This window comes from Lynx canadensis, chromosome D1 (assembly GCF_007474595.2).
Source record: "Lynx canadensis isolate LIC74 chromosome D1, mLynCan4.pri.v2, whole genome shotgun sequence".
Taxonomy (NCBI): domain Eukaryota; kingdom Metazoa; phylum Chordata; class Mammalia; order Carnivora; family Felidae; genus Lynx; species Lynx canadensis.
Window position 1 is genome coordinate 83951083 of NC_044312.2, and position 20689 is coordinate 83971771.

Here is a 20689-nt window from a genome sequence, read left to right on the forward strand (position 1 = left end):
AGCCCTGTGTTGGGCTCCACGCTGAGCATGGAGCCTGCTTAGGATTCATATTCTCTCTCTCTCTCTCTCTCCCCCACCCCATGCCTTCCCCCCTTCATCTCTAAAAATAAAAATAAAATAAAGGCAAAGAAATACAAGTGCATCAATATCGTTTAATTATCATAACAAAAATACTATACTCATGTAAGATATTAATAATAGAGGAGATTGGATACAGGTCAGTATACAAAAACTTTCTACTATTTTATGATTGGTGTGAAAATCTAAAACTGTTATAAAATTAAAGTTTATTCAAAAAGTAAAGGTATTAAATGATATATTCACTTCTGTAAGTACAAAATATTGTATTAACATAACTTTCAATTTAGGAGACATTATACATTAGTACTTCTGTTTAAAATTTATGGAGTTAATATTTCTCTACCATAGCTCTACATTTATTATCCAAATTTTCTTTACAGATCATCCTCATTTAAAATATAAATCATGGGGTGCTTGGGTGGCTCAGTCAGTTAAACAACAACTCTTGGTTTCTGCTCAGGTCATGATCTCATGTTCATGAATTTGAGTCCTATGCCAGGCTCTGCCCTGACAGCTGTGGAGCCTGCTTGGGATTTTCTCTCTCTGCCCCTCCTCCACTTGTTCTTTCTCCCTTCTTCTCTCTCTCTCCCTCAAAATAAATAAATAAACATTAAAAATATATAAATAATCATAATTTTAAACATTCTTTAAACATTTTGAGAAGATTGACAATAAAAGACATATAAACAATAAAACTGTAAAAAGGAAAGCAAGACATCAAGATTTTACAAAAAGATAATAAAAGAGAATAATAGTTAGAGGCTCGGGGAAAGCAATTGTCCTTAGTGTTAGTAGTAATAAAATTAATACAGTCGCTGAGAAGTATTGCTAATATTGCTTTAAATTTCATCTCCACTGTTAAATTACTTGTATCTCATATTAATATATTAAACACTTTTATACATCAGTTGTCATTGTTTTCAAAGTTGTAAAGTTGAACAGATGGAAAATATTAAATAGTGTGGGTGGCTTATCTGGCTTGGCTTTGGAGACTGAATTGTGCAATGGGAAAAAAAATTCTATTGAATTCCTTTGTACTTATTCTACCAATACCCCCCCTAATCTGCCACTCTGCCCAGAAGGGGACTGACTGTCCAACTGCTTGAGGCTCTTATGCGTACATTTGTCAACATCATTTCTTTCACTTCCAATTCCACAATCCTTTACAATAGAATTAAAAGTGAAATGTGTGGACAGGATTCACAGTATTCTCATTCAAATTTGAAACCAATATTGAATTACTCACTTATAAGGAAAAAAAAAAAGAGGGGAATCCCATCTCATAAAAATGAAAGCACCTTGGCAGGGGGAGTGGAAACTGGGATAGGGTCGTATATACAATAGGAAATAAGCATGAAAAGAGAAGTGCTTTACTGATGTCAACACTGGTCATATTCTTGGAACATTTTGATGTAACACTTATCACAGGTGTTCTGATTGATCAATGCTTTTGGACAGCAGCAAACTGACAGGAAAAACAAAGTTTCTTAGGAATAAGAAAAAAATAAGACAATGCTATGTGTGGCATCAGACAAAACCTGGCTTAATTTATACCTCTGTTCCATGTTAGTTGCGTGAGTTTAGGTAAATTACTTTATTTTTCTGAGCTTCACTTTTCTGATAGATCAAGTGACAAAATCACATTCTTACTTATAGGTTTTTTGTAAGAATTAATTCTGTAGCATAGATTAAGTGTATAGCATTGTGTGAAAATTTCAGCTTAAGATGCCCAACACATAGATGTGACCTGTGTTCTCACAGCACTTAGTGATTGTCTTTGCATTGGGTTTTCTGGTACAGAAACTAAGGTTCTATGGGTATAATATAGCATCTTCTGAAAGCTTTCTCTACAACCGTTGTATCTTGGGATTTTATAGTCATCATTTTATCAATAAATTAAAATACTCCTAAAGTAGAAACCCTTTGAAATATCACTTTAATAGTGATTGTATTAGTTTTCTTCTATTTACCCTGGAATCTGAGTCCATTTGTGGAGCTGAATAGGTAGTTAGCTCTACCTGATACAAGCTGTGATTCGGGGGTATGGGACACAGGGACTCAGCATCCATTCTCTTTCTAAGCATCTCATGTTTCTGAGTCTAGAAAAGCAAAGCACTACCTTTCTAAATGTCTCTTGTAGTTACAGTTCTGTATGGGAATTAGATGCTACCAGTCCTTTATTCAGTTAGAATTCCAGAAGCAAAAACCAAAGAAATTTGAGCCATGAGAGACAGTTCTAGCAGCTGGGATTGCAAATTTGTTTCATGAGTATTGGGAATCAGTGGCGGTGGTGGCTCTGGGTATAAGCCTCATCTGTGTATATTTGAATTTGGTAGTCCAATAACTATTCCTGAACTTCCTCTCCTCCAGAATTTCCAGCTTTGTGAATACCCAGGTCTTTGTACAAATCTCTTTCTGCAGTAAATATCTAGGGTTTCTGTTTCTTGAATTGTATTTTGACTGATAGGCTATGTAACTTTTGGGGGGACCTAGTATTGATTTTATTATTTCTTAGATAGCAGTAAAACCATAAAAAAAGTAAACTAGAGAAGTTTAGGGTCTATACCAGCTTTACAACTGCTACATCTTGGGGTGCCTGGGTGGCTCAGTCTATTGAGTGTCCAACTCTTGATTTCAGCTCAGGTCATGATGCTAGGGTTGTGGGATAAAGTCCAGTATGGAGCTTGCTTAAGATATTCATTCTCTCTCTCTCTCTCTTCTCTCTCTCTCTCTCTCTCTCTCTCTCTCCTCTTTATTAATACATACATACATACACACATACATACATACCTGCTACAATCATGGTGGCCGTTGCCATCCCCAAAGTTGGGCATCAAATTGAATTTGAGGTTTATTTTTGTGCTACAAACCTTCTGTTTTCCCCTACAGATCTATTCCTCACCTTCTTTGTCCCTGCTCTGTGTTCCAGAAACTGATCTTTATGGACTTCCTCCACAGCCTCCTCTTGTCTGGCTTCTGAATGGGTTCAGCCAATAGAAGGCACTAGCAAAATTGGTGAGAGGGAGAGGGGTGAAGCTGGGGTCGTGGCTCCCTCAGCCCTCTCCCTTACAGATGGCTTCAGCTTGAAGCTGTTCCTCTGTGAGGACCATGGTTCCTTTGTGCAGTCCTCTGCTCAACTATAGCTACTCACAGCAGGTTCCAGTAACTATTCATTTTAATTATTGAGGCCTGAGACATAGCATATGTTTCCTGTTGTAGGTCGGCCTAGAGTACTGCATGGTTCCTTGTTGATTCCCTAACCCTATCCACACTTTAATAAATAGCCATTTTATTAACTTTTCCTCAGTTGTTCATTTAGCAGGTCAACTGTGTCCTGTGGAACCCTAACTACTTTAGGTGAGAAAGTAATTAGTACCATGAGTTAAAAAAGAGCAAAACAAAACTAACAAAACAAAGAAAAGGAAAGCAAAACAGACATCAGCAGGCTCCAGACTAAGCTTTGGAAAATATATACTCTTTAGTCTGTGACTATCCTTCTATCCATGTACTCACCTATCAAATTCCTACTCATATTTATTATATTTTATAATAAATTAATCTTAGATTATCCCTGCCTTATGCCAAGTCCTGTTCAAACTGTAGTGGCTCCTTATTACCTCAGAATCACTTAAATCTTCTAAATTTTTTTAATGCTTATTTATTTTTGAGAGAGACAGAGACAGAGACAGAGCATTACCAGGGGAGGGGCAGAGAGAGAAGGAGACACAGAATCTGAGGCAGGCTCTGGGCTCCGAGCTGTCAGCACAGAGTCCCATGCAGGGCTCAGACTCATGAACCATGAGATCATGACCTGAGCTAAAGTCGGATCCTTAACCAACTGAGCCACCCAGGAGCCCCAATCATGTAAATCTTCTAATTTGATGTTTGAGGTCATCTGGTTTTCCCCTGAAATGTATTGTGTATTTGCACATGTGATGTGTGTGTGGTGTGTGTCATGTATGCGTGGACTGTGTTGCATGGGTACTGTGTGTGTTGTATATATGTGTGAATGTAAGTGTGATATGTGTGTCTTATATGTGTTGTGTGTGTGTGTTACATCTGTTGGACATCTGTGTGATGTATGTGTAGAGTGTGCAGTATATGTGTTGTGTGTGTGACATCTGTGCAATGCATGTGCTGTGTGTGTATGAGAGATCTATATGTTGTTTATGCAGTAGATGTGTACTATGTGTGTTTTGTATTTATGTTGTCTCTGCATTGTATGTGTGCTGTCCATGTGACACATGTGACACATTCTCAATCCTTATTTCTCTGCAGTTCTTTCTCTGGAGAACCTGCTGTGAGTTTTCACCCTTGAGCCTTGGTCATTCTGTTTTCCTTCCCTACAATAACTACCTTTCCTTGTCTTTCAATATTCAACCCAATTCACAAAAAGCTCAAGTTCTGTCACTTTCTTGTGTACTATGATGAGCAGTGTAATCTCTTTCTTAACTACCTTCAGTATATTTGGAACCAGAATGTATAGTTCACTTGTATTATTGTATCACATTATAATTCACGTCGATTTATTTTTATTTTTCAACAATAAGATCACAGTTAACATAGATTGAATGTTTACCACATATTGAACATTTCCCATTATCACATTTAAATTTCACAATAACTCCATGAAGTCGTTACTGAAATCCTTGCTGGCTGTGTGATATGTGTTAGTTAATTAATTAGGCTGTACCTCAGTTTCCTCATTAAAATAAGTATAAATAATAATTCTGACCAGGCAGTCATGTGAAGATTAAATGAAATAATATATGGGAAACACTTAGAAGAGAACCTAGGAGAGGGGGCAATGGGTGATGGACATTGAGGAAGGCACTTGCTGGGATGAGCACTGGGTGTTGTATGTAAGCAATGAATCACGGGAATCTACCCCCAAAACCAAGAGCACACTATATGTTAACTAATTTGACAATAAATTATATTTTTAAAAAAGGAAAAGAATCTAGCACATTATAAGCATTCTACAAATTTTAAGATAGTAGTACCCCATTTTATAGAGGGGAAAACTGAGGTTTAGAATTTACCACAGGTAACTTAGCAATAAGATGTAGAAAAAAAATCTGAAAGTGATGTAGCAGTTAGAGCCTGTACTTTTAGATACCATGCAATTCAGGCACTATATTATATCTTCTTTGAGGGTAGATAATATTTATTCTTGTTCTTATTCTTGTATAAGGGGCCACACGTAGTAAAATCTTTTAAGAACTAATTATCTGAAAAAAAATTGGTATTTACTGAAAAACTTGTATTTTTTTCATCTTGTCGGGAAATATTATCATTTCTGTTTTACTCTTTACCTTAGATGTGCCAGATCTGGGTAAAATTTAATGTTCAAAACAATGTTGACATTGCTGGGATATTGGTATAAATAATTTCCTTTCTTTCAGTATAATTTGTTTAATATATTTCTATTTTATTAAGGAAATGGTATGCTTGTATTTATTGCAAAATATATTTTGGAAGTCGGTGAAGTATAATGTATAAATAATGAATCTACCTTTATACTACTATATTGCCTAGCCCAGTGTGCTTTGTATAGCATACATGTGACAACTAGTGTTAAGTCAACCTAATACTTGAGTTCCCTGATATAATACAAATAATATACAAATTAGCATAAATGTACCTAATTAAAATCCAACCAAATTTCTTGGATTTCAAATAGGAAAACTCTCAGGAACTTCAATGAACTTCCTGTATAAATGTGAGTTTCAATTCATATTTTATCCAGTATCTCTTTTCAAATATTCCTGCCAAAACTATTGTATTACGCTACAATTATCCAGAGGTGCTATTTTACACTTGGACTATTACTTCAGAAGCTCTGCTTCCGATGTCTAATAAGGTTTCCACACATAACTCCCACACCCCAGAGCTGCCTTCAAAGGTCATTTCTTCATCCCGTTCTTTGCCGACATAATTGCACCTGCCAGGTGAACTGCAAAACAAGTCCCAGGCGCACAGGGTGAGTCAGTCGTTGTCATCTAAGCCACTTTCCTGTTTATGCTCATCTTGAGCATTGTGGGCTGGGAAGGCTCTAGGGCCATTTGTAGCTTCTTTTTTTTGATAGCCAGAATTTTCCATACATTGGTTCTCAATTCCCAATTTCCCATAACAGGAAGTTGGAACAGATTTGATATCAAAAAGGAGAGTTTGCAATGAGCAAAAAAGTGTGTGTGTGTGTGTGTGTGAGAGAGAGAGAGAGAGAGAGAGCGAGACCAACCGACCACTCACATTTCCAAAACATCCCAATCTGAAGAAGGAAATATATCATGTTCTGAAATGGTTTGAAAAAGCTTGCAACTACTGAAAAATCTTTTGCTCACATTTCCCTGTCATGTTTACCCTTTTTGTAGCTTCCCAGGGGCTCTTTCAGTTGAAATTCCTTATTCCTAGTTGCAAATCTCATAGCAAAGTCAAGTATTTCTCTGTGAACAAATAGATGTGCTTAGTATTTTCCCAGTTATCTCTGCTATTGGAGAAAAAAGTGAATATTTTCAAAATCCTGTCCCACCATTGGAATATGATTTAATGATACGACTCTTTTAAAAAGTGTCCTGAAAATAAAGGATGATGTAAAACATATAATCCAATAGCTACTGATACCTGTTTTAAGCCAACAAATTGCATGTCTAAATTTATAAAGTGTTTGTAAAACCTTGAAAAAATGCAGATAAATACGACAGTGTTCATGGAATAGACTGTCTTATTTTTGTTTAAATCTTGGAATATCTTAGAACAGATTATTCATATGCAAAGTAATAGCCAGCGTAGCATAAAACACTATAATAATTTAGATGGTTTATTTTCATATAATTCAACATAGTGTTTCTAGTGTTATTTTTTTAAACTCACTGGAGAAAAGTTTCAAGTCAAGTGATTGTATGAATTTTCATAATAACATAAAATGTGCCAGGTAGTATGCTTAGCTCCTCAGCCACCCACCCACCCACACACATCATTTCCCTAAGATAAATATTCCTGCTTTCATTTCACATGTGAAAAATAGAATCAGTGGTATTGACTACCTGAAATAACACAGCTAAAAAAAATCAGTGTGTGCTTCACTTCAGATAAGTTTAAATCTAAACCATTTTATCTAAAGGTTATATCAACGTTATATCTTTATATACAGTGCTGGGATATTGGCCACATTCTTGGAACATTTTTGATGTAACACTTATCAAAGGTATTCTGATTGCTCGGTGTTTTTGGACAGCAGTAAACTGTCAGGAAAACAGTTTCTCAGGAAAAAGAAAGAATAAGGCAATGCTATGTGTGACATCAGACAAAACCAGGCTTAATTTATAACTCTGCCCCTTGTTAGCTGAATTTAGGTAAATTATTTCTCTGAGCTTCACTTTTTTGATAGATCAAATGACAAAAGCACACACTTACTTTATAGGGTTTTTGTAAGAATTAAATTATGTAGCATAAACTTAGTGCTATATCTATGCATATATATATATATATATATATATACATATATATATATATATATTTGTTTAGATATCACATATCTAAACTTTTAAATATAAAGCTTTTAAAAATCTATATCAAAGCTGCCTAACCCAAAATATTGTATCAATAAAATAGTATATATCATTATAACAGTTATTATAATAACCTAAAATAATAATCTATACATTTTAATAACATAACAACACTAAGGAGTGTCATGACTGGTTGGCTAACGGTTTGTAATGAACCCTAGTTAACATGAGGCCAACTCAGGGCCCTTTGAGGATGACTACTATGCAAATAGTAGAGGAGGGCAAATGTTTTGGCAGATAGCAACAAATTCCAGAGGTAAGGTGGAAAATGTGGAGTAGAGTTGCCTACCTGGAAATCTGATTCAGAACAGAAAGTAGCATGAGCTCATTCAGAAACTAAACTCTGTATAGAGATATTATTTTTAGGCATTTTCTGATGTTATGATAAATTCTATGTCTAAAGGTCCTGGGTCAGGATGAAAAATTATAGGTCAGATGATCAAAAGTCATGGGTCAGATAATCCCAAAGTGACTTTTGAACTGCAGTTGTTTGATTCATTGAATCTTTGTGGTGGAACTCCAATGATATTCCATTGACTACTTTTTCTTCTAGTTCAGTTTGGTTTCCTAACTCAGACTTAGCCCTGTCACAAAGAATCATAAGGTGACTTGTCCTTTTCCTTTATCATTCACATTTAAAAAATACAAATGGGAAAAAAAAACCACATTATGTATGTATGTATGTATGTATGTATGTATGTATGTAGAAATGAGGGTATATGGAGATGCCATTTGAGCAGAAATCCATTACCCATAATTCATTACCTTTTTCCCCAGATTTATATTTTGCCTCAAAAGCTGGCTTCCAGTTTAATCTCCTACATGAACAGCCATGCATGTTCTCACCTGGAATATTTTAACAACCATTTAACCGGCATTCCTGGGTACAGTCTGTACCTCATTTATGCCATTCTCTACTCTTCCTTAACTATGATTTTTCTAAAATGGAAATATGATACCAATACTATGCTTGAAACCCATCCAATGTCTGTGCCTCATTACAAGTCATTTATTATTGTAGACAAAACCTTTCATAACCTGGACCCTGATTTTCTCTCCAAATCCATTCTTTCATTTTATATTTTAGAAACATCAAAAATATGTGTGGCTCATCATTTTGTTTTATCCACTGAAAGCATTTGTACTTGTTATTACTTTGGTTTCTAATGCTTTTCTTTTCTCTTGTCATATGAACCCCTTTAGAGTAAATCATTCTTTTTTATGCCCCTATTATAGCTTCTGCATACTTATTATTGCATTTACTATACTAACTATAAGTATTTGCTGCCTTTTTGGACTAATTTCTTAGATTGGTGGGTTCTTTAGTATTAATTCTGTGTCCTATCTCCATTTCCCCAGAGCTATTTTTGAAACATGGGAGAAATACAATTAAGTTGGCTCTATTGCATCGAATTTAATTGTGTCCCCAGTAAATTCTTCCTGCAGGATTCTAGTCCACTTTGAAGATTATCATAGTCATTGGGTCACACAGTAGGAAGGTCAGGAAACTACTGTCGATTTGTGAATCTTTGCCTGGACTTGTGAGGAGGAAGGGTCCTTTAAGAAGAATAATGACCTTCCTGCTAAGCTCAAAGATCTCCAGATGGAGCCTGTTTATAACTTGAGTCATATGATGTCTTGTATGATGTGTTGATTTGCATAGAGTCTACGAATGCATATTTTAAGGCAATTTCTTTTTTAGTACCCTAACAGTGTACCTGTTATCTATGCCAATGATGGCAAATACATGACATAGATGTCACCATTCATCTTCTACAGAACTGATTACCATCAAAATCTATTGGCTAATTACTTTTTTCAGAGGGGAATTCTTGATTTATTCATTAGACATTCAGTGGTTTTAGCTGAGTAGAGTAATTTGTACCATGATACCTACACTATGCAATTATGTAATGTATTTTAGATACAAGGTAGAATTTTTTGAGTTAAAATTTTAATTTATTATATAATATTAATTACAATATAACTCCTGGTGAATTTTGAGATTTTTTCAGACCCCCAAATCAGGATAACATCATAAATTAAACATGGATATCAAAGGATCACCTTATAACTGATAGAAGCTGGGTTTGAGTATCTGTCTTCAATCAATGGCAAGTACATTTGTCAACATTTGACCCAAGAATCATGCATTTCTATACCCAGTCCCAGTTAGCACCGTACTGGGGTAGACATGCCCAATCTGCCCAGGTAGAATTCACAGCATGAAGAAGTGGAGAACTCATGTTCATTGTGAATATTTGCCCCTGAGATGAAGGACAGAGCTGATCTGACCGACCAATTTTTTTTTATCCCAAATTTATGAAACAAATAAGTCACTTCAGCTTCCCTTTGGCAGTGAGAATAAAGTAGTAAAAAGAGACAAATACTAGATTTAAAGATTATTTTTCCTCATAAAGTTAAAGTTTGGAGAAAGCAATTACCTTCTATCAGTTTTTCCTAAAAATTGCAATATTTTAAAATGCATAAAGAACTTGCTCATATGTAATCTTACTTGAAACTCCTATGCCCTCATGATTAGGCAGAGCAAGTATTTTTATATGCATTACCTAAATAAGAAAACTGAGTAATTTTTATGAACAGCCTTATTGTTGATAAGAGTCAAAACCCATTTTATTTGACTCCTAATCCAAAGCACTTCAATATGATATATAGTATATGTCTTGTCTTTCACTCAGTTTTTCTCATCTGTCTCAAGGAGTTCTTTTTACTCATGTCTATAATTCTTAAGTAAAGCATTGCTAGGTACTGTATAAGCATTCAGTCATTGAATGATGTCAGTAGTTTCTCATGGAAGCAATTTTAGTGCAGAGGATTGATTTTACATTAATATTGTTGGTCTCTTTCAAAGATGCAGTTTTACTAAGTATAGCTCTTGAACAATTCCAAGAATAGTTAGGCGCTCAAGAAGTTGTATGGTACTTTTCTTTAATTCATTAAGTTGACTTTTAAGGTAAATACCTGTAAATTATTTTAGTTGCCTGAAATAATGACTTAAGATGATTAATATTGTTAAATGGTTTACTTTTAAACATTGGTAGACCTAACAGTATGTCACTTCTTTTCAGTTTCTCAATTAATCTAGCTAAAATGTTATTTAAATTAACTGTAGGTGTTTCTAAATTTCTGAAATTCTTTGTGCAGAGAATCATTGTTCAAAATTGTGAACATTCCAGAAACAGTTTATTTTTATTTTCATTGACAGTTAATTTATCAGCTCACAACCTGACTATTTATCAAGTAATTCAATTTTATTATTTTTTGGATCCACGGACTATACAGAAGTCTCAAGGATTTTCTAATCTCAAGACTTTGATGATATTTTTCTATCCATTACTTATTAGTACCTACTGGCTAAAAAAAAATAATAATAACTCAGTTGTCCAGCTGACTTTGTCTTTCCAAGTACTAGAGCTTTGCAGTGACTTTATTCATCATCTTCCTCCTTCTTATTGTTGTCATCCAGGGACATCACCTTCACATCATCCCTGATTATTTGATCATCTTCCCAGTAGTATTATCATCATAATCATCTTTGCCTTATCTCCAATATCATCCATCAGCAGGACCTCATCGTTGTTCACATTGCTACACAATTGTCATTATTAATTTTAACACTAGCACCACCCTAACATCACAGTAATCATTACTGCCATTTCCTACTTTATCATTAACACCATCAACACCATTCCAATAGCCATCTTCATAATTAGCAATGGAAAAAGTATCAAGCCTTTTCATTGAAATGTAGTGTTTAGTTCTCACATGTCAAAGATAATTATTTCATGTATTTTCTACTTTTTCCACAATACTCCTTTAATGATTAAAGCCTTCATATCAAGCCTAACATTTAAACATAACAAAGGGAAGATATCTAATAATTCTCTTAATATTTTTTGCTCATGTTAATTGGTGTATTTACCTGACAGTTTTTCCATATGCTATGAGATCATGTAATCCATAAGATACCTTAAAAGCAATTCCTATGTGCCCAACCTTTTACTAGTTGGGAAAAAATAAAGAGACTAATACAGAATTAATTCTCTATCCTCAAAGAGCTTACATGAGTTCCTTAAACAAAAGAAAACAAAATTCTGCCACTATTTATAGAATACTAGTTATATTTCTGACACTGCACAAATTGTTGTAGGAATATGGGGATGAATATAATTGTTGTTCATACGTTACTTGCAGTTTAAGAGTTACACTGTCCTGTCTTGTTATGCTTGTACTACTTTCCAAAATGGGCTGTGATCTCCTCAGGGTAACAATCTCTTCATCTCTAAGGCACTTAACACAGGAATTCTCTGATAGGAACAACACTCATTATGTTTTTTGCTGAATGAATGCTGTTTGGATGAATTATTTAATGAAACCAACAATAGGTTTTGTACAACCTAAATTATGAAATAATTTATGGATTATGTATAACCTGCTAAGGGTTATAACAACTTAAGAGGTAGATATTTAACTTACACACAGTTATTGGGGAGATATATAAAATTAATTTTAAAACTTGTTCATGGATATTATGGTATGATATGACATCTGTTGTGAAGCATTTTAAGCTGAAGAAAAAAATATTCAGGGCAAAGTGTATTGGTTATCAATTAAGGAATATGTTCTTGAAATGAAAATTAAAGCAATGCCTTACCTGAACTTCCTGGAAACAGCCCACAGGAGACTCTCTAGATACTGAGATATCATTCCCACTTCCACTTTCTTTTGAATTTAACCTCATCTTTTACTTTGCTGATAAAGTTGAGGCCACCAGGAGCAAAGAACTCTGCTCTGACTCTGGAAACTTGATATTGGAAAAATCTTAGAAGAATCCACAAACTTTTACCTCTCTGGTCCTCCACTGTTCCAAAAATTGTGGGACTTCTGTTCCATTTTCAATTTTTTTAACTTCACTCTTTTCACTCATACATTGCAAATAAAGCAATTTCACTGAAAAGCGGTTTTGAAGATATCCACACTGTCAGTGAACTCATAAAAGTTAATCAACAGGTTCAGAGATTTCCAAGTCACTAGTCTTTATTCTTTTCCATCTTTACTTTGGTTTCTTGTATCTTCCATCTTTATTTTGGTTTCCATTACTATCATTTTAGTCCATTAGATTGCTATCACGGGTTTGATTGGAATATTGTACTACAAGAAACTATGGTAGCACTGAGATACAAGAAAGAGCATATTTTCAAAAATATTTACTGCAGAAAACACATATTTAAAAATGATCTTCGTGTTATAAATAAAAAGCAACATTTTAATAAAAAATTAAGAATTGGATAAATACGATGTGATTAAAAGTAAAGGAGTTACCTTAAACACAGGAAGTAATAAAATAGGAGAGACATTTATAAAGGAAATATAAAGAAGCTAAAAATTCACTCACAGGATTAAAATGAGCATTAGAAAATAATAAGCCCCAGGGGCTCCTGGGTGGCTCAGTCGGTTGAGCATCTGACTCTTGATTTCAGTCAGGTCATGATCCCAGGGTCTTCTAATCAAGCCTCATGTAGAACCTGCTTGAGATTCTTTCTTCCTCTCCCTCTGCACTCCCCTACTTCTCTGGAAGGAAAGGAAGGAAGGAAGGAAGGAAAGCAGGAAGGAAGGAAGGAAGGAAGGAAGGAAGGAAGGAAGGAAGGAAGGAAGGGAATATAATATCCAGAATCAACAGTGCAGAATAAAAAACGATGTGAATTACAAATCTATGGAGCTCCCACAAAATAAGGAGGGAAAATACTAACTAAACAACAAATGGTAAGAAACAGCTCTGAGATAGCAGAGAGGTTGCAATGGAGTAACAGTGGAATTTCAATAGATGAAAAATGTGTGTTTCAAGAAAAGAGAATATAAGATAGTCACAGAAATTTTTCAATGATATTTTAAAATTTTTAAATAATAAAATGTGATCTCTAAATCACAGCTATCTGAGAGGTTAATAAGTAACACTGCTGTAGACTAAATGTCAGTGCCTCTTCCCCACAACTCATCTATTGAAATCCTAATCCCCACTGTGATGGTGTCTGGAGATGGGCTTTTGGAAGGTATTAGATCATGAGGATGGAGCCCTCATGAATGGGCTTGGTGCCCTTACAAAAGAAATTCCAGGGGGTTCCCCTTTTCCTTCTGCCATGTGAGGACACAGCAAGAATGTAGCTATCCGTGAACCAGAAAGCAGGCCCTCATCAGACACTGAATTTGATCTTAGGCTTCCCAGATTCCAAAACTGGAATAAACTGGAAATAAAATTGTGCTGCATACAAGTCACCCAGTCTTATATGGTATTCTGTTACAGGACCCCAAACTAAGACAAATACCTAGGAATGGCCTAAAGAATAATGTTTTGAAGATCCACAATTAAAAAAAAAAATCACCTGTAATCAATCAGGCCAAGGAATGGGAGTGACAGTGAAGAGAATTACACACCGTGGAAGAAAATTGGGTTTGCCAAAGAATAAAATCTTTATCTCCATAAATTTAAATTCCAGAATACAATGGAAAAACCCCTAGTGATTTTTTGTACCTGACTAAGTTTTATTTCATCTTGGAAGGAAATTTAAAAACAAAAAACAAAAACAAAAACAAAACAAAACACAAGGGCTAAGAAATTTAACAAATTCTTCTTGAAAACAAAACAAAAAAAAAGTACCTAGGGCAATTTCAGGCAAAACAGAAATAACAGCAACAAATAAAATCCCCAATAACTTCCAAAAACAAAAAGACCATGGAGATTTGTGACATAAAATTATAAGTGTGAGTACTGGATCTAAAAATCATGAACTAAACGGGGTCCTGGGGGGCTCAGTCCATTGAGTGTCTGACTCTTGATTTTGGTTCAGGTCATGATCCCAGAGACATGGAATTGAGCCTGAGTCAGTCTCCATGCTGAACGTCAAGCCTGCTTAATATTCTCTCTCTGTTCCTCTCTACCACTTGCACTCGCTCTCCTTTTTTTTGCTAAAATAACAACAAAAAGTTAAAAAATTAAATAAATAAGTAAATATCATGCACTAATTACAAATTATTGTTTTAAATATGACCCAACATGAAAACTACTTGATGTCATTTATTCATTCACAAACGCTTATTCCACAAATGCTAATTAAGTGCCCACTATTCTCATAGCTGGAACGGTACCCTTAAGAAATCTAGTTCATAGTTTGGAGATTTATTTATCAAAAAACAAAAGAAATACAAAAAAAATCAAGGTATGATAAGCATATAATGGAGAAATTGGTGTGTTGAAGTATGACTTGATATACTTTAAGTTGGGCTGGCTGTGAAGACCACCTTAAAAAGGGAGCTTTAAGCTGAGCCATAAATATAAAAGAGCTTTGTTCTGTATAATAATGTGGAGGAAAAGTATTCAAAGTAAAAGGAACAGTTATTGCAATGACTCAAGATAGGAATGAATGTGATAGGTTTGAAGAATCAGAAGAAAGTTGGTGTGGTTTGAACATGGTCACCAAAGAATAACTGGAGGATCATACAGGTATTCTATTTTCCTCTGGAAAGTCCCAGTTTCTTCCTTCATCTTCATCTATTTTTAGTTGGAAAGTCCCAGTTTGTTCCTGTCATCTTCATCTAATTTCAGTAGACCCCTTTTTACATTCAATAGTGCCCTAATTTGGAAAATAAATGATATAGATACTCTCAAAAGGGTATGAAATGAAATCCGAAAGGTATACATACTCATAAACAAAATTGTTGATTCCATACTTATTCTTTCCAAGGTTTAATTTCATTCAGCAACAGATTAGAGAGGAGTGGAATTGCAACAGAAATGCTCACAAAAATTTATTTTATTTATAGTGCTATGACTAAGGTCAGTGGGAGTGCTGTTAAAGTCCCAGTTAACCTATAAATTACATTATTTTTCTCTTTGTGTTTTGCTTTGTTTTGCTTTCTGGTGCAGAACCTCTATAAACTCTTCCACACACCTTCCTCTAAGGTGTACCTATATAGGCCATGCTTTGATGCACCTTGAATGTAAGTGTGGCTTTTCTACCTATTGCATAAATATTACACAGGTGTTCTGTCACCAAGGCAACATGAAGTGGAGCATGAGAAGCTGAGTCTTTGCAGAGAACCTAGATTTAATTGGTCAGCCTCCATTCTGTGATGAGAAAGATGTAAACATACTGTATGTAATTCCTTATTTTTCAGCTCCTTTATAATATGTTGTAGAAGAGTACAGTTTTCCATGAATCTACCTATTTATTTTATTTCTACCAATGCACGTTGATGTGTTCTCCTTCTTCAATATTGTGATGTTCCTTTCTGATCAACATTGTATACCTAACAGAAATGCTGTCAGGCTTCACAAACCAGAGTAAAGGATTTGGATTTTGTTCTGAGTGTCACAAGAAGATCATGACAAGTTGGAAATGGAGAAATGGAGAAATGATATGACCTGATGATTGCTCTGACTATAGTGAGACCATGGAATACAGAAGAATAAGAGTAGAAGCAGAGAGAACAATCAGAGTTGTAACAATATTCCATTTGAGAGAGAACTGTGGCTTTGAATAAGATGGTGTATTGGAAACAGATGGAAATAGATGAATTCAAGATATATTTTGAAGTTACAGTGAACAAGACTTGCTAATAGATTGGTTGTGGCTTGGAGAAAGATGATGTGAAGTAGAAATGAAGGCTATATCCTTCATTTTGTCTAGCTATTTGGGTAGAAAGTATGACTGCTTATTTATAAAGGGAAGACAAAAGGAAGTAACAGGTGTCTCAATGGTACAATTCTGGACTCAAGTTTAGGATGTCCATAAAATAGCCAGGAGAGTTAAAGGAGGTACAAGCCTCACATAAAAGGACAGATAAAAAATTTTGGAGTCGACCGCATGAAAACATTATTTAAAGCCCTCAAATGGAATGATATGTGAAGAGAATGTAACTTGAGATGAGATGGGGTCCCAGGACTGAGCAATGGAGTACTCCAATATTGAGAGAGGCTAGTAAAATAAGATGAATCGGGAAAACCTCCCAGGCCACAACATGTAATTGAGAGATACACATGTGACCATAGACACTACAGAGAGAGAAACCCTACTCTCCTGACTACAGCATTTGGTTTAAGAGAAGGAGAGAGACAAGGAATAGGCATAATCCTAGGAAAGTTTTTAAGTTTTTCCTTAGATTTTTTCTTGCAGCAATTTTCAGAAAAGATTATCTTCTTTAGTCTTTGAAAATGTGACGATACACACCCAGATTTTCAGTGTAATCAAGGTGCTAGCTTCATGGAGAAAGCTAGTTCAAATGAATAAAGTTGATGTTTTTGTTAATTTAGTTAATTATTTATTTAATTAATCACTGTATGCTTCTCAATATCACTTGAAAAAAAAGTTATAATTTTCTGTCTCTAGCTACTAAAATGTAATAAGGTCCATGGGGGCAAAAACTTTTTGTTAATGTGTTTACAGCACCTGAAATAGTGCCTGGCCCAGTAGATGCTCAACAAATATTTTGAACGTAATATTTGGAATGTCATATCCACACATTGTATTGCCAAGAACAGAACAAGTTCTGAAAAAATATTTTTTAATATTTTACCTTAAATTAACCAATGCCTCCCTTTAAGGCTCTTTATGCATTACCATCTATATGACTATTTTCATACCATTTCTTTTGTCCAAGATACTCTCCTTGTTACTTGTCCACTTCTGTTTGAATTCCTCTTTCCAAATCAAAGATTCAATTCATGTCTGAACCCCAGAAGATGTTATTGTCTATTATTTAGTAACATAGCTTCCTTGATATCTTTTGCCTTCTTTTCTTATCTCAGTATAAGATTTCTAAGGATAGTTATAATAGACGTATTCGGTGGGTCTGCTCCTTCCACACCTGTTCTTAAAAAAACTAGCCGTTCTGTAGTACAAAGAAGGACAAGGCATACATGTTACATACAGCCACAGCTCGCAACTCAGTTCTTGCTCTCTGGAGAGATAGACACCTTGCCCAAAGTGTCTATTCTTTTGTTCAGCAACCATCAAATTTTCTCTGAAGAGAGAATTTAAACTGAGAGACTGTGATGCATTCCCCTCTAGTTTAACATTTGTGTGAAGCCAAGACTGAAATCAGTACCACTATAAGGCAAAGTCATGTAGCAGCCAATCGTATAGGACAAAAAAGACTATGGAATAGGTACATATAAGGAAGCTGAGGCTACACAGAGGGGTGGTTGTTTTGTTCCTAATAGTTTTCCAGTTCTCAGAAGCCTGTATTGTACCTTACTTTCTGCCCTTGGGTAATATGGCTTTCTTCCATGTACCCATCAATGAACCACCCTCCTTGTTTGAACTAGCCCAAGTGGATTTCTGGTTCTGGAAGAAATTGGTTTTAACTGAAACCATAGACACTAAATTCTCTACTAATTTATTTCCTTCCAATCTGTTCAGGTGCTTTATACATAGTAGGAGTTCAATAACTCTATGGCAGTGTGTTTATTTTTTTATAATCTACACTTCCCCCTCCCTAATAATTAGCTCAGTGCTTGTCCACAAAGGTCATTATTCTCTGTTTTTTACTGTATGCACTTCATGCAACAAATGGAAATGAACCCTATATACGTTTGAGTCACCAGATTGATAATGTACAACTTCAACCTGTTGTTTCAGTTGTTGTGATAAAGCATAAATACTAGATTTTATAAGAGCAGATTAAAAATATTTCTTTAAAATGTCAATGGAAAAAGACACTTTGAAATGGTCTCTTCATACAATATGCATCTGCAGATTCCTGCAGCTATGGTGCCACCTTTACTTACGTACAAAGGATTATTTTAAGTCAAGTTGTTTTCTCAATGCTATCAATATTCACTAGATTTATTTGCCCAATGAAGTATTTTTTATTTTTTTGTTCTTCATCAAAACATCTCTCGTCCTTGCTGGGCTGATGGTCGAGGATCAGAAAGGAATATTCCAGCTGTTCTTAAAACCAGCATTTCCTAGCAAGGTTAAGCAGTGCCTTTTCAAACTCCCCATGCTGTATGCGTCATCTCCTGGTGAGTCAAACCTATTATGTTAGTGCATCGCACAGAGAAAGGCGAGCAAACTTCAAAACTTTGAAAAAGCAGTGTCTCTTCTTGGTCTACCTAAGTTGGCTTGAGATGTGTTATCTGGACTCCTCTTGCCACTTTAGACTCAATAAGTCCTTTCTTTAAACAGCTGAAGCCACTTTCTGTTGATCTACAGGCTCCTGAACTGCCACTACTTCTTTAGCTGGAAAGACTGAGGGAATAAGAGTATAGAAAGATATGCCTTTTTTTTTTTTGGAAGAACCTCACTTGGGTGGTTCCCACCTTTAAGAATTTGCCTTTGAGAAAAAGCTCTGAACAGCTAGACATTGACCCTTCTCTGCCCTATCACCTGAGACCTGATGATGCTTCTCAACATTTTTGATGCCCTAGCTCCTAAACCTTAGATACCTTCTCCATCACACTAAAATAGCACATTCCCTAGCGTGTTAGTTGATGAAATGTAAATAAATAGAGAGGGATTATTCTAAAGCTGAATAACGTGAGAATGCTGGGCTAAACCAAGTTGATGGTTTTCTCCCTGCAGAAATCCTCTGTCTTAAATACATTAAGGTACTTTCTGCATTTTCAGGAAGATGATAATGAATGCCTGTTTCCTAGGCTTATTTGATCATATAATTCTTTATTTGATATGAAATATCTTAGAAGGGTTCTCTTGGAAGCCAGCCTTGATCTCCTGGACTTCTGACCACGGATTGGTTGGGAATTTATGTAACTTATTTGTATCTTTGGCAATGTTAGTGTTCCAAGTCCCATGTCACTTCTGTCTCCATTCACCTAATACTCATCTTTTGTCTAGGTTCAGTCATCCAGTTTTTCTAACTCTCACGTACATATCATCATTTATCCTATCAACCTAATCCATCTCCATTCAAACTCATTGTTTTCTTTTCCCCTGTGATGAAATTCAATCGTTCTTTTAAGAGTCAATTCAAATCACACTCAGGTATCACCTCACGCCAGTCAGAGTGGCCAAAATGAACAAATCAGGAGACTATAGATGCTGGAGAGGATGTGGAGAAACGGGAACCCTCTTGCACTGTTGGTGGGAATGCAAATTGGTGCAGCCGCTCTGGAAAGCAGTGTGGAGGTTCCTCAGAAAATTAAAAATAGATCTACCCTATGACCCAGCAATAGCACTGCTAGGAATTTACCCAAGGGATACAGGAGTACTGATGCATAGGGGCACTTGTACCCCAATGTTCATAGCAGCACTGTCAACAATAGCCAAATTATGGAAAGAGCCTAAATGTCCATCAACTGATGAATGGATAAAGAAATTGTGGTTTATATACACAACGGAATACTACGTGGCAATGAGAAAAAATGAAATATGGCCTTTTGTAGCAACGTGGATGGAACTGGAGAGTGTGATGCTAAGTGAAATAAGCCATACAGAGAAAGACAGATACCATATGGTTTCACTCTTATGTGGATCCTGAGAAACTTAACAGGAACCCATGGGGGAGGGGAAGGAAAAAAAAAAAAAGACGTTAGAGTGGGAGAGAGCCAAAGCATAAGAGACTGTTAAAAACTGAGAACAAAGTGAGGGTTGATGGGGGGTGGGAGGGAGGGGAGGGTGGGTGATGGGTATTGAGGAGGGCACCTTTTGGGATGAGCACTGGGTGTTGTATGGAAACCAATTTGTCAATAAATTTCATATATATATATAAAAAAAGAGTCAATTCAAATGCCGTTGCCTCTGTCCTTGACTCATAAAATGACAGGCTGGAAGAAGAGATTTCAGTAATTGTTCTGCCTCAGTTGTCTTTTAGATGAGAAATATTTAATGGAGATAATTTTTCAGTAGTTGTTCTGCTTCAAATATCTTTTAGATGAGAAATATTTAAAGGAGATAAGATACTTACCCAGGGTCACATAGGAAAGGAGTGCTAGAACTGGCATCCTAACTGGACCACATAAAGGGTAAGTAAGTCTTCTATGAGCTATCAGAACTGGACTG